Genomic DNA, 16,426 nt, shown 5'->3' on the forward strand with positions numbered 1-16,426 from the left:
CGAATCAAGGAGCGGAAACACAAGGTTCTGCTGGTGGCCCCGCTCTGGAGGACCAAACACTGGTTCGCAGAGCTGTCTCAGCTGCTTATAGCAGCCCCGTGGCCCATTACCCTGAGACAAGACCTCCTCTCTCAGGCGTACAGAACGATATGACACCCCCAGCCCGAACTGTGGGCTCTGCACCTCTGGCCTCTCGATGGGAGCCTACGGACCTCCCCGAGAGCATGCAAAACACAATATCTCAGGCTAGAGTACCCTCTACAAGGCGGCTCTATGCCCTTAAATGGTCTGTCTTATCCACCTGGTGTATGGCCCGCGGCGCAGACCCAATTTCCTGTGACATATCTCTGATATTGTCCTTCCTGCAGGAGCTGTGGGATAAGGGTCGTTCCCCTTCCACGCTCAAGGTCTATGTAGCAGCCATAGCAGCCTCACACGCTCCTATAGCTGGCCAGTCAGTGGGTAGGAACAACCTAGTTGTTCGCTTTTTGAAAGGCTCTAAAAGGCTCACCCTGCCTCGCCCTGTCACCGTCCCTTCATGGGACCTGCCCACAGTGTTGAGGGCTCTTAAGATCCCTCCTTTCGAGCTGCTACAGTCCGTTGACCTTCGTCCTTTGACGCCTAAGACTGCTCTGCTACTAGCATTAGCATCGGTAAAGCATATGGGAGAGCCATTGGTTTGTTTTTAATACACTGCACGAACCAATGGCCGTGCAGTTACACTGCGTTTATTGAAAGGCTTCAGTCATTGGAGAAAAAGGAGTTTTTCCCCAAAGCGTCTTAAACAGACGCAGTACTCGTTCCGTATCTCAGGGAACCGAGGTTACGTCAGTAACAGAGTACGTTTTTGTCATGAGATCAGGTTGTATAGTAGAGTATTAACAAATTTTAATGTAATAAATAAGGTCTAATTTAACAATGTCCATCCATCCAAAACAGAGAAAACATCTATATTTTTTTATCTCTTTTTAAGTTTATATGTAGTGTATATAATGAGTTGCATTTGTAGGTGTCATTATAGCAGAATTCTTAACACCCCACCCCAGACCCTGGTTATGGCCATGAATACTGTATATAGCAAATTTCTGTATTTCTGCATTGATGACTCAAAATGTGGTCAGATCTTTATTTAACTCACCAATGTAGATAAACACAGTCTGACTGAACTAATAACACTCAAGTAATTGTCTTTTTTTTTTCACTTTTTTTAATACACTGAATATATGAAGAGTTTGGTTCCAAAACGCTATAAATCCATTTTGATTAATTTGAGTAAAAATGTGTTTTCTTTACCAACAAAGTGGCAATATGAAAACCACTATTTTCTGTTTCAAACATTCACATAGCATCTTTAGGTTATAATAACAATAAAAATTCAAATCTACATTTTGATTTTCAAAGATTTATTATAAAATTAAATTTTTTCCCCCAAAATGCAATAAATCCATGACGTTTTTTTTTTTTTTTTTTTTTTTTCAAACTGCAATAAATCCATTAAAAGAACCAGGTTTCATCTACGATGTGGAAAGAGTTAAAAATAAGGAGAAGAGAATATTTTAAATGATGTAGAACTTTTCCACATAATGGAAATTACAGTGTATGGAAATTAATGGGGTAAAATTGTGGAAGGAAAGAAAGTAAGTAATATTATTTATGACTTTAAAAATAAGAGAAAAAAACATTTTCAATACCGACCAGATACAATACTGATTTTGGCGGAAACTCAATTGTTTTAAAAATGGCGTTTATCGCGTTTTGGAACCAAACTCTTCATATGTATATATTCCAGTGGCTTCCTACTTGCTGTCCTTTCATGAACACACTACCACTATTTTTTTCTGATTGTGGACACATGAAAAAATACTTCTGCAGTTTGTAGAGTTTTCTAGAGGTCTTTTGCTGTCATCCTTGGGTTCTTCTCACCTTTTTCAGGATTGCCTGCTATACTCTTTAAAATGATCTTTGCAGGATGTCCACTTCTAGCAAAAGTCCAGAATGATCCACTTGTAGACAGGGTCTCCCATATCCTTAGCAGTGCTTTTGTAGCATGTTTTTTTTAAGCTTTGTGTATCTCTGCAATGCGTTTTTTATGCTAGGATATAGGCATGGCTCACACTAAGCAATCTTTTGTGATAAGACCAGATTTATCAGTAATCGGGATTTGTATGCCTTTATTTAAACAGGGCATCTGTGTGATGCACATGTCCCGTCTCATCTACTTAATTGATTTCAGTTAGCTTTTGGAGAAGTCGTAACACAGAGATTTACTTTCTCCAGCCTGGCTTGTCAATGATCACTCAATGTCTAATAACATTTAAAGTAAAACTGTTAGTGTGTTCTATAGGGGTCACACTTTATTTTAAGGTCCAATTTCTTACCAATAACAATCCATTAACTACATTTGCCTCAATAAACCCTTAATTTGTTGCGTATTAATAGTTAATAAGGTATTTAAGTTAAGGTATTAGGTAGGATTAGGTGTGTAGAATACGTTCATGCAGAATATGTGCTTTATATGCAATAATAAACAGCCAATATGTTAATAATAGGCATGCTAATCAACTAGTTAATAGTGAGAATTGGTCCCTATACTAAAGTGTTACCATTCTTGGTTTGGTCAGATTATGTCTATAATTGTGACTTACAGTAGATGAAGATCTGATGACATTATATGAGTAATTAATGCAAACATTTAATTGAATTAGCTGCAACACCAAGAGTTTGGTGTGCGACCAGCTTAAAGCGCAGTGAACAGTAAAACCAACTTTTTAATAATTAAAATACATGAAATAAGATAAAAACAATTTGCAATCTTAAGCATCATAATTTCTTAAAAAAAAAAAAAAAAAATGGAAGTGAATGACACTGGAAGCATTGCATATTCAAGTTTGAAATGGCTGTACCATTTTACAATAAAAATAAAGTGGAAACTGTCACGGGCAGGGTGTTCCAGAGATCAGGCAGGACGACGAATTCCATGGGTCTAGTACCAGGTTTTAATCGGATCTTCTCTTATGGAGTAGATCTGGCTATCTATTTTCTATTTATTTCGACTTGCTTTCTATGTGTGAAGTCTATATAATACTTATCCTTTTGCATTTCAAGCAATTTGTTTTCAAGCAAGACTTCATCAACATTCAAAGTCTTTGTTAAATTTCTGTTCTGCGCTGGTATCAACCACCAGTGATCTGGTATTATGGGTTTAGGAAGGGTCATGTTAGATTGACGCTTCTGCTGATGCTACATGTTGTCTCTGCTGCTTTTTTTTTTTTTTTTTTTTGACAACATATCTTTTTGGTACTGTTAAATGACAGTGTACAATAACAACACTGTGTACAAAGTATAGCCTATGTTGTAAAAAATAACTCAGTATCAATACAGCAAAAAATATCTTTTTAAAATTTTTTTGGCTGACAACATGTCATTTTGGAGTGATTCACACTGATACTGACCCCACAGCTTTGTTTCTTATGACACTGCTTGGTCCAATAATAAACATTGCTACAGTAATGTTATTGACTGTAGCAATAATACAACAATGTATCCTGTTTGAAGTATGCAGGAGACAGGGTCATTATAAAAACAAACAAAAAAAAAACCATAAGAAAACATTTTCATTACTTTAAATTATTCAGTTAAATAAACTTGAACTGAAATAAAACAAAAATATAAAAACGAGGCAATATTTATTATTTTGCATTCTCAGTTTCACTGGGCCCTGTTCTTCATACATGGACTACTGAGTTATCTAGATGTAGCTGTTGACGTTTTGACTTATTCCATTCTTTGAATCTCATCTCAGAGTTGTTGCCATAGCAACAGATAATCTCCGGTTACTGTCCTAACCTCAGTTCCAAGAGAGCGGCAATGAGAGATTGTGAAGCAATCATTGTGGGAACTGCTCCCCTTCGCTCATGTGTCTCATCATCTCACCAATTGACGAGAGCAGCAATTACATCAGAATCTGAGGCTTAACGCTGCACTAGTGATGGAGCAGTGAGCACAGCGATCTTTGCAATGTCTTGTTTGCAATGTCTTCAGGATGAAGGCTCTCGTTCAAATGTCTCAGCTCTCAGGGAACCAAGGTTACGACAGTAATTGGAGATGTTCCCTATCGAGCATTCACTAATATTAAGAAGCAATTGCTGTGGGTACAGTATACAATCCCACTGTGAAAGCTATGAAGATCAGCTCAACCAAGGCAAAAACCCCACCAGGCATTGGGGTAGAACAACAGACATTCCCCAACCAACAACGACGCCTGCTAGGACAGCTCGTAGCTAATAGGTGCGGCTAAACAAATGAGCATCTTCCGCTTAGGTATACCGAATTTGCATATCCAGCGAAAATGAACAAGCACTGCACTGAATACAAGGCAAACACAGCAACGTAATAAGCATGTGAAAATGCACATAGACCTGAAGAGTGTCAACAGCTATATGCAGTACCAACTGGTACAAAGCACATATAACAATGCACATAAATCTGCATAGTGTCACGAGCTATACACGGTAACAACTGTCCAAAACACATATAAGAGAATGTACATAAGTCTACACAGTGTCAACAGCTATGCGTGGTAACAACTGGTACAAACACATATAAAATTGTACACAAGCCTGCAGTGTCAACAGCAAAATTTGGTAACAAATGTGCTAAATTACATGCATAGTAACAACCCAACAACAAGAAGGTTAGAGACCAAAAGCACTTGAGACGCCAGGGACAGCACATTCAGAGAGGACCAGCCAGGTACAAAGCATATATCCCGAATAGATGTGCCTTTAGACCAGGCCCATGACGAAGCAATAGCCATGTCATATGGGCTTTGATGTTAAGAGGACATTCCTGTCCCCAGCTCTTATAAGCTGACACGATAGTCCACTATCCAGTGAGAAAGCCTCTGCTTCGATACTGCTCATCCCACGGTGGCACTGAAGGCGAGCATGGGGGATGTAATCTCCTCACTCCCCTGAGAAACCTGGCCACCAGCACATGCTTCCCAATCTATTGCCCTTCAACCAGGGAATGAAACAAAGCAATAGCAGCCACATTAACCTTTAATGTGGATAGTAGGCTCCCGTCAACTAGCCTGTTCTGGAGAAAATGTAGAACATCCAACATGGGGCAGCTCAATGGGTCGATATCTTTATCACAGCACCATTTCACAAACACTCCTCATTTAAGTGCATACAAACACCTAGTAGAGGATGCACAAGACTCCATGATTGTGTCAAACAGACAGGCAGGGCCCTTGAAGTAGCCAAACGTGCAGGCTGCACAGCTCCGGGCTGGGTTGCCATATCGATTCGTCCGCTTGCGACAGCAGGTCCCTTCTGAGGGGAATCTGCCAAGGAGGAGCCACCAGCATCTGCCTGAGGTCCAAAAATTAAAGGTTGATTCAGCCAGTTTGGGGCAATGAGGATCACTGATGCAAAATATTCACCGTGGGAAATGCATAAAGTCTGGCTTTCGGTCTGCTCAACATCAGCACATCCCCTATCAGCGGGAAGTGGGACAGCGAACATTGTACAGTGTGTGTTCTTCAATGTGTGTTCCTCTGTTTACTTTGGAGAGTAAATTACAATCGGCCCATAACAGAAGGCTCGCAGCCTAATTGAAAAGGGTTCTGGAGTTCACGCCGCCCTGCAGATTTATGTACGAAACTACAGACATGTTGTTGGTGCGAAGCAGCACATGCTGCTTCTCCAAATGTGGCAGAAAGGCCATTAGGGCTAAGGATACCGCCTGCAGTTCCAAGCGGTTTATGTGCCACATGCTCTGAGACTCTGACCACCGGCCTGAAGTCGGAACGCCCTCGTACACTGCTCCCCAGCCTGTGGTTGACACGTCTGTCGTTACCACAGTGCGTGCTGTCACCAGCCCTAGGGGAACCCCCCTGCTGAACAGTTCTGGGTCACGCCACGTTCTCAGAGCGCTGACGCAGCTGTGTGTGACCTTCATACGCATACGTCCCACAGTCCATGCTTTCCACGGGACTCGAGCTTTCAGCCACCACTGTACTGGGCGCATGTGCAGAAGACCCAGGTGGCAAACTGATGACGTTGATTCCATAAGGAGGAAGAAACAGACCAGCCCGGTGTGACCGGGTGCAGAGATAGTCCCATTGTGCTCTCAAGAGAGGCGAGCTCGCATCTCCACCGAGTTGAAACATATACCCAGATATGTTATAGACTGGTTCAGGGTGAACACGCTCTTTTGTACATTCACACGCAGTCCTAGGGACTCCAGATGGCAAAGCAGCGTATCCATATGACTGATAAGCACATCTCTTGAATGGGCTAAAATCTGGCAGTCATCCAGATTATTTAGAATGCACATATCACTCGCACTGAGGGGGAAAGTGCTGCATCTATGTACTTCGAGAACGTGCATGGGACTAAAGCCAGCCCGAATGGGAGAACTGAATACTGGTATGCAGTGCCCTCGAATGAGAATCTCAGGAAGCACCTCTGGTGCATCGCAGTCTGTATATGGAAGTATGCATCCTTCAGATCTAAAGACACAAACCAGTCCCCAAGACGAACGCGTGCCTCTGAAGCGCTCAGTTGATGGGCCTCAGGTCCAGAATTGGACAGAGTCCCCCATCTCTCTTGGGTACCACAAAATACCATAGTACCACAAAACCCACTCTGCAACTCGCTAGGAGGGACGTGCTCTGTCGCCCCTTTCCGAGCAGACTGAGAACGTCCTGTCTCAGAACCAAGGCATTTCAAGGCAACGCCAGGGATGGGACCATGCCGTTGAAGTGGGGTGGTCTGCTTCTGGACTGGAGAGAATATGTTGTATTACGTGCAACAGCCTACGTGAAATGCCTGGAATAGCTCTCCACACGTCTAGAAATTGACATAATGGCCATATGCGTAGACTGGCACCTTGCCCCAGTAAGGCTAAACGCGCTGGCGGGGAAATGGTTTGTGGAGGGAAAGTTGGCTGACGCTCGCCCACCATGGGACTGTCGCGTCCCAGTGACACTGGGTGACCATAACAGGTACATACTGCGGCTCCACACTGCTCTGAGGCACGGGGGGGGGGAGGGGCATGCGCACATACATATATCAGGGCTGTACAGTCGCACGTGCTATGAAAAACTGGTTTGTGCGATTAATAAATTTACCACTGTAGCAGTTTTGCATGTTCATAACACAGCCACTTAATAGTGTGAAGTGATTTCGTTGTGCTTGTTTGTGTGTGTGAGATTGATTAAACTTGGTTTAGGGGTGTGCAATATGATGATTTTTTATGGTGGACGATTAAAATGTCTCCACGATCTTCTTATGAAGAAATATCATAGTATCGCGCTACAGCGCACATTCTATCAGCTGAAGTTCTGGCGCCGCCGTATAAATATTCTGTACAATGCGACATACATTCACATCAAATGTTATCTCAGCAGTAGAGTTACACTTACGGGACACAGCACTTATGCGCAATCAGAAAAGTACATTATTTGCATCTGCTTTAAAGCCTTGCCGGTTAAACATTTAATTGCCGTGCTTCTGATGTGCTTCTTAGTGCATACACATGAAGCGTCCGCACACTTTCAAACAGCGCCTGATTACTAGACTCAAGTTTTACTTAACTCAACTTATAAGTTGTATTTCGCGTCTGATTGATTTTGCGTCTGATACTGTCAAAAGCACACAAGGTTTACATATAAACACAGTTAGTAATGTCTAAAATGAAAGTAAACAGTTGAGAGAGAAACGGATGCGTGCAGCTCTCAAAGCAACAGTACTAAGCATGCTGCTGCTTGTCATTAAATGGAAAAATTTAATTTATGTGGTTATTTACTCACTCACATGTTGTCCCAAACCTGTATTAATTTCTTTCTTGTGCTGAACACAAAAGAAGATATTTTGAAGAATGTGGGTAACCAAATAGTTGCTGGTCCACATTGACTTTGATAGTAGGAAAAAATACTATGGAAGTCGCTGTGGACCAGCAACTGTGTGATAATTTTTAACACAAATGTAACATAATTTTTATGTTCAATAGAAGAAAGAAACTAATTCAGGTTTAAAACAACTTGAGAGTGAGTAAATGATGGTATAAAAATAAAACACTATGACAGAATTGACAGACAGATGACAGATTTTTCATTTTTGGGTAAACTATCCCTTTAATATTAATTAAAAAAAAAAACAGAGAAAAATCACTCAATGCTCATGACTGATGAACTTTAATACAGTTGCTTAAAAAATTATAATTGATGTATATAGTGTATATAGTGTTTTATTTTAATATTTAATGTTACTGCTAAATACTTTACTTGAAAAATAAATCACTGTTTTATTTGCATATTATGTGTTTTTGTTATGTATATATTTTGTTCTTATTTTCCAATAACAAAGATAAAATAATGACAACAATTTTTATCTTCGCCCACTTTGGCCTAAATGTCTGCCATTCACTCCCCAGTGAGGACCTTGTCTCCTAGACGGCCACCGGGACAAGACCACAGGAACCAGTTTATTCACACGTTATAGAAACGAAAATGATGGTGTATAAAATTTATTTTAAGATCAAAAATAGACGATAAAGAATTAACTTGACGGAGCAACTCAAAACACACGGCAGCAACAAACAGGAAGTGACGTGACGTTATATAAATAAAGGTGACTTGACTTGACATTCTTTTTTATTTTATATTTTGTTACCTTGAAAGGCTTTTTTTTTACAATAGGGAGATTAGATTGGCAAGTTGTACAGCCAATCTAATTTCCTCTTGACAATAGTTTTACTATTTTGCAAGTTGCTTAGGCAACTTGCAAAATAGTAAAACCAACATGACAAAGAATCGTGATAAAATCGTGAATCGTGATATTCCTGAATAAAATGGTGATATATTTTTGCCATATCGCCCATCCCTAACTTGTGCTACAACTGTTTGGCCTGTGCTACAAAATTTTCAACCTCTGTAGCACCAGTGCTATGTGCCAAAAAAAAAGTTAACGTACAGCCTTGTAGCGTTCTCAGACAAGGACGTGGCGGTTTTTTTTATGCAAAAGGGGTATTTATTTGGGCTGCTGTCGGCCTCAACCCACGCCATACACACCCCGACTTGTGAGAAAATCGCATTTGAACCAGCGAGGCACTCTTCTGACCCCCCTTCTCTCAGTCTCCCCTTACAAGTCAAGTCAAGTCAAGTCAAGTCACCTTTATTTATATAGCGCTTTTAACAATACAGATTGTGTCAAAGCAACTGAACAGCATTAATTAGGAAAATAGTGTGTCACTTTTCTGTAGGATAGGTTACTTTCCCACCAAGCAATACGAAATACCTCTAGTTTTGTTTTCCTCCAGCTGCGCTCCTTACACACACACACCAGAGGGTGGAGCCTCCACCATATAAATCCATATATATATATATGCATTTATTTTACAGGCAGATGTATTACAATAGTAAAATATTACTGTTTTAGTGATAATACTAATATGATAATAATAATAATAATAATAATAATGTGATGAGGATGGAGACACTATCACAGCAAAACAGAAGTTTGAACCCACTGTATATCCAGGTCAAGTCAATGCAAACACTTTTTACTCTGTTCAAATTGGTCACTAAAAATGGGTTCATTTTGAACTACCAAAGTGCAGCAGATTGATGCATTTAACTTTAAAACTTTCAAAAGTTTAGAGATAACTTAGAATGTATTACATTCCTATGTCCACTCCAAGTGGATAGCTCTTTAACTTTCAACAATTCCATCCATCCATTCTCAAAACCACTTACCCTCAGTAGGGTCACAGGAGGGCTGAAGCCTATCCCAGCACCCTGAACAAATGGCCAGTTTATCAGAGAGCTCATGCACAGACACAGATACACATTTGCACCTGCGGGCAATTTAGCAACTCCTGTTCACCTGTACTACTTCTGTTTGGAATATTGAGGAAACCAGGGCACCTGGAGGAAACTGCACTTAGAAGTGCAGTTCAAACTCCTTACTAGCAACAGCTGTTAATCAGTTTTAAAAAGCAGCAAGCACATCACAGCTACTATTTACTTTGAGTTTAGTGATTTTATGATTCACATGCATTTAAAATACTTTGGGCTTAAGGGAATAAGACTCTCAAGGCTGATTTCGGGTGCATGTCAGAAAATGGGCTCGATGTCCTGAAGTGGCTGGCCGGAAGGGATCAACAGAACTGACGTCCTTATGACCCCCACTGGCGGGAAGCGAACTCTCTGTGGCCGCAACAGTATCAGACAGACACTAGGATATGCAGTCGCTGGAAATCGATGTGCCCGGAAGCACCTGAGGCAATTTTACATCCGCTCCTCCCTGGGAAGTTTACCCTCAGAGGCCTGAGAGTGACATCAGGACATCTTTCCCGAAGCCTTCTTAGTGAGAATGACAGTCCTCAGATCTGTCTTCTCCTGAGGCTCCAGGCGAGTGTGTTAAGGAGGGGCACGAGAGGCAACACTCTTCTTTTGTTGCTGGCAAGATGAGATAGCTGGGGATACCTACATGTTTACATTGCAATAGCAGAGGCCAAAGCTATGTGATTAATCAGTATCAACCTTACTTTCTCTTAATGCGGATGTTACATGTTCCCCATTTTGTGTTCCTTGTAGTTTTGTTATATGGACTTTTAGTTTGCATTTTGCCTTTTTTCTGACATGTTTCCTGTTTCTTGTTTCATGTTTGTTGTCCCTTTGTAGTTTTCTTTTTGATTAGTCCCTGATTATTGTGTTTAATGTTTGCCTGTTAGCCCTTATGTATTTATATCCTAGTGTTTTTTTCTGTTCTTAGTCAGACCTTGTCCTTTCAATGGATAATTCATACTCAGTTCACTTCTTAAACCTCTATCATAGAGTCTCCATTATGTTGCAGCAGGAATACATTTGTCTGAAAATATCAACTGAACATTTGACTCACCAGAAAAGCATGCAATGTGGGAATAGGACAAGAAGATACCAGGCGCTGCACAGGAGTAGCATTTCCTTGCAACCGAGAGGGAGTAAGTAAGAAAAATCGTTATTGTCACTGTACATGTACAATGAAACTCTGCTGTTGCAACCTCCAGATGCCTACAAATACACAAATGCCCATTTACAAATCTATACAAAAGTTTTGTAGAGACTATGCTACTATACAATACAATATACACAAGACACTACAACCCTAAAACAGTACAAAACAATAAAGAACGAAGCTGCGTCTGCCCAGACTTTTGTTCAAGCTCCAGCTCTTTTAGCTGAATTTCTCTTTGTGTCTCAAGCTAAAGTGCTCAGAAGTGTAAGAGCTGACACTGGTAATGTTGTTGGCATAATTCCACTTCTAACTCTTCTAATTGGATTGTTAGCATTTGTTCTTTTATCAGGACCTTGTTTGGTTACTGAGATCTTTGTGGATGGCATCTTCAGATTTGGGCTCTGCTTCCACAACTTCCGAATCAATTTCAAGTTCAATTTTCAATTTCAAGTTCAGCTCAATTCAATTCAAATGTATTTGTATAGTGCTTTTCACGATACAAATTGTTGCAAAGCAGCTTTACAGAAAATTTAAGTTTCTATTTTAATGTTTCTACATTATATTTAGTAGTAGCTTATCAGTGGTGATTATGTCAAGTTGATGTCCATATGGCAGAAATGTACAGTAAAATATCATGCAGTTAGTTAATGACATGTAATCAAACAGACGGTGAACACTATTAACTGCAATGATTATATGATGCGATTAAACTTATAGCTTAGAGTGTTTACGTTATTGCAACACCTGTATCTATATCCTTGGTTTCAGTAAGATCATATGTTTAAGTGGCTCCTTTTGAAAGACTTGTTTTTTTTTCTTTCTTTCTTTCTTTCTTTTATGTAAAACTAACCTATATACTTCCTACCTCACTAAACAGAAACCACTAGTCAAACAATGAAAAATAACTCTGCAAAAGCACTAAGTACATGAACATGCAATTGCATATAAGCTTCGAATTTCAACTCAAAGATTAATAGCAAAATAATGATAATCTCAGCGAACCGAGGTTACGGTAGTGACTGGAGTGTTCCCTTTTGAACGTATAACGCATTGGGGAACGCATCCAATCTCACCGCGCTATGAGCAGATACAGAATATCCTGCTCTGCAAGCCCAGTCTTGGAGCACTAATAAGGACCCCTTAAAATCTGGGCACAGTGTGCCCCAAGCTAGTAGCTGAGAGCACAAAATACAGCCAGCTTCGCCCAAAGGGGGAAAGAATGTCAATTTAAACCAAAAGAACCCGTGCCTGCAAGGCAGGGATGTCTAAGTTGTCAAATCTGGCAAATGTGGACAGCGACGACCAGCCGGTGGCTGCACAAATCTCACCAATAGAGATCCCACTGGACCATGCTCTCACACCTATAGGACATTGTAAGCCTTCTGAGGCGTAAGCCAAGGCTATTGCATCAAAAATCCAGCAAAAGGAAAAATCCTCGCTGCACTATACAAGTATGCACCCCAGTCACCTATGTTTTGCTTTTCAAACTCTGTGTTGTATTTTGTTTTATTGCGTCTTTTGTTGTAAATGCTTAGGTTTGTCTAATGTTATTATGTCTTACTATTATGTCTTACTGTTCTGTATTTGATGTTTGGCACACATACATACACACACATCCTTTCACACACCCATACACAACCACATACATACAAATTAATTCATACATACATGTCAGAATAGAAATATTAGCTCAACATGAAACTCAAATTCATAACCTGGAAAAAGCCGCGTCTATGCACTTCGTAAAAGTGCACGGGGCCAGAGACAGTCCAAACGGAAGGACTGCATATTGATAGGCCACTCCCTCAAACGCGAATCTCAAGAACGGTCTGTGATGGGGGGCTATGTGGATGTGAAAGTATGCATCTTTCAGATCCACTGTCAAAAACCAGTCCTCGGGGCAAATGTGTGCGAGAAAGGGCCGGAGCATAAGCGAGCGGTTCAGATGTCTCAGATCCAAGATGGGTCTGAGCCCGCCGTCTCTGTTTGGAATGAGGAAGTAGCAGCTGAAAAAGCCTGACTCGCTGTTCGCTGGGGGCACTATTTCCACAGTGCTTTTTGCAAGCAATGCCTGTACTTCTTGTCGGAGAACAAGAGCTTCGTTGTCCGAGACAGAAGTTTGCATAACACCTCTGAAGCGAGGTGGCCTGCGAGCGACCTGAAGCGAGTAACCTCGTTGGATTGTGTTTAGAACCCAACTCGACACTCCCGGTATGGCTGCCCAAGCCATGAAACTGGAGGCGAGAGGGTCTATTTTTTCGAATGAGAGTTCGCCGAGAGGAGACGGGGAACCTGCCTTCGTGTGGTGTTGTGAGAGAGTGTGAAGAGGAAATTGGCTCTTTAGTGTATGTGGGTCCACTATCACAACGGTAAAACATCCGATTACGCGCTGCACCTGCAGGACGTGACCCGCTAGAAACAAAGCTCCGTCGCTCAGAGATGCTCGGAGGGATGGAGAATGAAAGCGAGCTGTTTTTGGGGGCGTTCTGGCCGAGGCGAGAACAGAGCCCCTCCTCTTCCTCTCTGATGCGTCAGGACGGCTTAGTTGACTCAGGGTCCAGCACTACTCGAGGGCGGGACCTTGACGCTTCGGGAAGGGGAAGCGTTTCACCGAAAAGACTCCAGATGTTCATGGCCACTCGTCCATATTGCGGAGAAGTTTGGCTTGGAACACTTGGAGGACCGCCATCGAATGCAGCGCCAAGCATGCCTGGCCGGCCGCCGCATAAGCTCTGTTGGCGAGCGCCGAAGTGGTCCTGCAGGGCTTAGAAGGATGCGCTGCATGGGCTTTCAATCCCAGGGCAGATGGCGGACAGAGATGAGCCACGACCGCCTCCTCGAGAGGAGGAAGTTTGCTGTATCCCCTGACGTCAGCGCCGTCAACGGTGGTGAGAGCCGCTGCTGTAGAGGGATTAACTCTGGCCGAATAGGGGGCACGCCACGTCTTGGTGAGTTCTTTATGACCTGCAGGCAAGAATAGGGCGGAGCGTTGGCAAGAGGATTGTTGACGGCTTCCCGGCAGGTACCACTCGTCCAACAGGCCCAGATCCTCTACCACCTTTGACAGGACACAGATGACCTCGGAGTATGGCCTCGGCCTCATAGGTTGAGAAGGGGGAAGGGCTTTGGGCTCTCCGCCGGAACCTCCCCACTCTTCCACATCAGACGCTGCCAAGGACATGGAGTCATCGGCGATAATGTCCTCAATGATGACAACCTCCTCAGACGCGCCGAATGAGACCAAGCTGCTCGCGACAGAAGAGGGGCGCTGGTCTTCCTGTGTGAAGCACACCGGCGAGGCAGGAGGGCGGGGCAAGCGGGCGCTGAGCCGATGTGACACCACTCGAGCCTGCTGAGAAAGAGCTGCCGCTCCGCAGTGGGGGGGACCACCTTCGTGAAAAAAGGCAATCCGCGAGCGGAGACGGGAGAGACTCTCGCAATGGGAGCATGAGCCTTCAGTGAGCGCAGCCTCCGTGTGGGCGCTGCCCAGGTAAGCAACGCACTCACTGTGCCCGTCCGTCTCATGCAAGGGATCCTTGCATGAGCCACACTCGCGGCACGACATTTGAAACAACGCACGCTTAAAATTTGGAAATTTGCTCTCAGGAAAACTGCTCTTCAAAGCGCCGGATGGCCGCAGGGAATCCTCGCTGCAAGGCGTCTTCAACGGCGGTGACGAGCAGAGCTGAGCTTCTTCCATGGCTTCTTCGGCTTCTTCCAGAGTCAGCGAAGAGATGATCCTCGTCGATGAAGGAAAATGATCAGATTAATAGCGCTCCGCCCTTTCTGTTGGGCTAAAGCGCCATTGGTTTGTGCAGCTACACAAACGTGCACAAATCAGACTTCAGTATAGAGTAAAACAGGAGTTTTCCCCAATGCGTTATACGCAACGGGAGAGACCGCTCGAAAGGGAACAAAGTAGTAACATCACACTTATGCTAAAAACCAAACATAAACACTTTAAACATCCAAAATTTTCACTAGGCAAACAAATTATAATCACCAACTCTCTTCTCAGATTTACAGAGTGACAGGAAATGATGAAGGGCTTTTAAGGTGTTGCTGGATACGGCTGCACCAATCAGGAGCAATGACCAATCAGCTTTTGTTTCTGGACACAACAGACACTTCCAAAACAGAGATAGGACAGAACACAAAGACAAGCAATAAGGCCATAACAGGATACTTATTGACTGTTAATTTTTTTTTAATATTGGATTCTTGCTTTGTCTTGTTCTTTTTCGTGGGTCTGATTCTGATCTTTAGAGAGTACCATAGAGAGTACCATGTTTGTTGGTATTACATGGAGAACCTGTGAACAAACACACGAAAGATTAAAGATTAGAAATACTGAATGTGAAAATGCAACCGCAGAAGCACCCAGTTATTAATATTTCATTCACACCAGTACATGCATGATTCATGATTCACACAAATTGAAATCCATAATTTTTACCAACCCACTGGTCCCAGGGCAGACATCAAACAGATATATACATATACTTTATTGATCCTTGATGAAAAGAAATATGTAAATTCATTCATTCTTATTCTGTTGCTCCATTTCATATGGTTTACAAGAAAATGACATTAATAATAGAGCCCAATGGAGAGTCTCACAAGTTGTATGATAGATTCTCAGTATGCCCGCTCCCCCACTGATCCTTGTTAAGTTTCTTATTTTGGCTTATAACACTCCTCTTTTTGTTTCCATTATCAATTTTGCTTATCCAGCCCAATCTGCATGAGCTGTAATTGGCTCTTACATTAATGCATGCAAATTAGAAGCTAATCTATGGAGATTTCAGAGGACTGGACTCGCCAAATTGGCAAAAAATTCACAGCACAACCTCTGCTCTGTGAGTAACATGATTAGTATATTTACTGTGAAAATTGCTAATTAAAGTTAAGGGAAAGGCTGTCAGAATTATGGAAAATTGGTGGAAATGAGCAAACATTTGATGAGGTCAGTGGAGAGTTGAATGAGCAAGCCCCTGCTGAATAAAGAAAAACAGTTCACATGCTAATGAATATGCATCATGTGAAAGCATTTAATGCCGGGTCTCAAAAGAGTACACAGACCTCTTAAACGAGCTCTGAAATTTTAGGACACATTTATGTATAAACAATCCATACTGACTTTATTGAATATAGTAAATAGGGGTGAGATAATAGAAATATGGGAAGGAATGTCACTTTTAGCCTTTGTCTGTGTTCCATAGGACCCTTATATTTAAAGACCCCTTGTGGTGAAAATCAAGATTTTAACATTGTTTACATATCTGTCTGGTGTTTTTAATATGCTTAAAAACAAACCATGTGCAAACTCATCAGTCAACACTGTTGCTGAGCATTTTCTCTTTAAAACTGCATTGTACCAAAAGCAATCTGAAAAATACAGTTTGAAATCGCCCTTGATT

Source organism: Sinocyclocheilus rhinocerous, unplaced genomic scaffold (genome assembly GCF_001515625.1).
Source record: "Sinocyclocheilus rhinocerous isolate Xijiao unplaced genomic scaffold, SAMN03320098_v1.1 scaffold815, whole genome shotgun sequence".
In the NCBI taxonomy this organism is placed as follows: Eukaryota; Metazoa; Chordata; class Actinopteri; order Cypriniformes; family Cyprinidae; genus Sinocyclocheilus; species Sinocyclocheilus rhinocerous.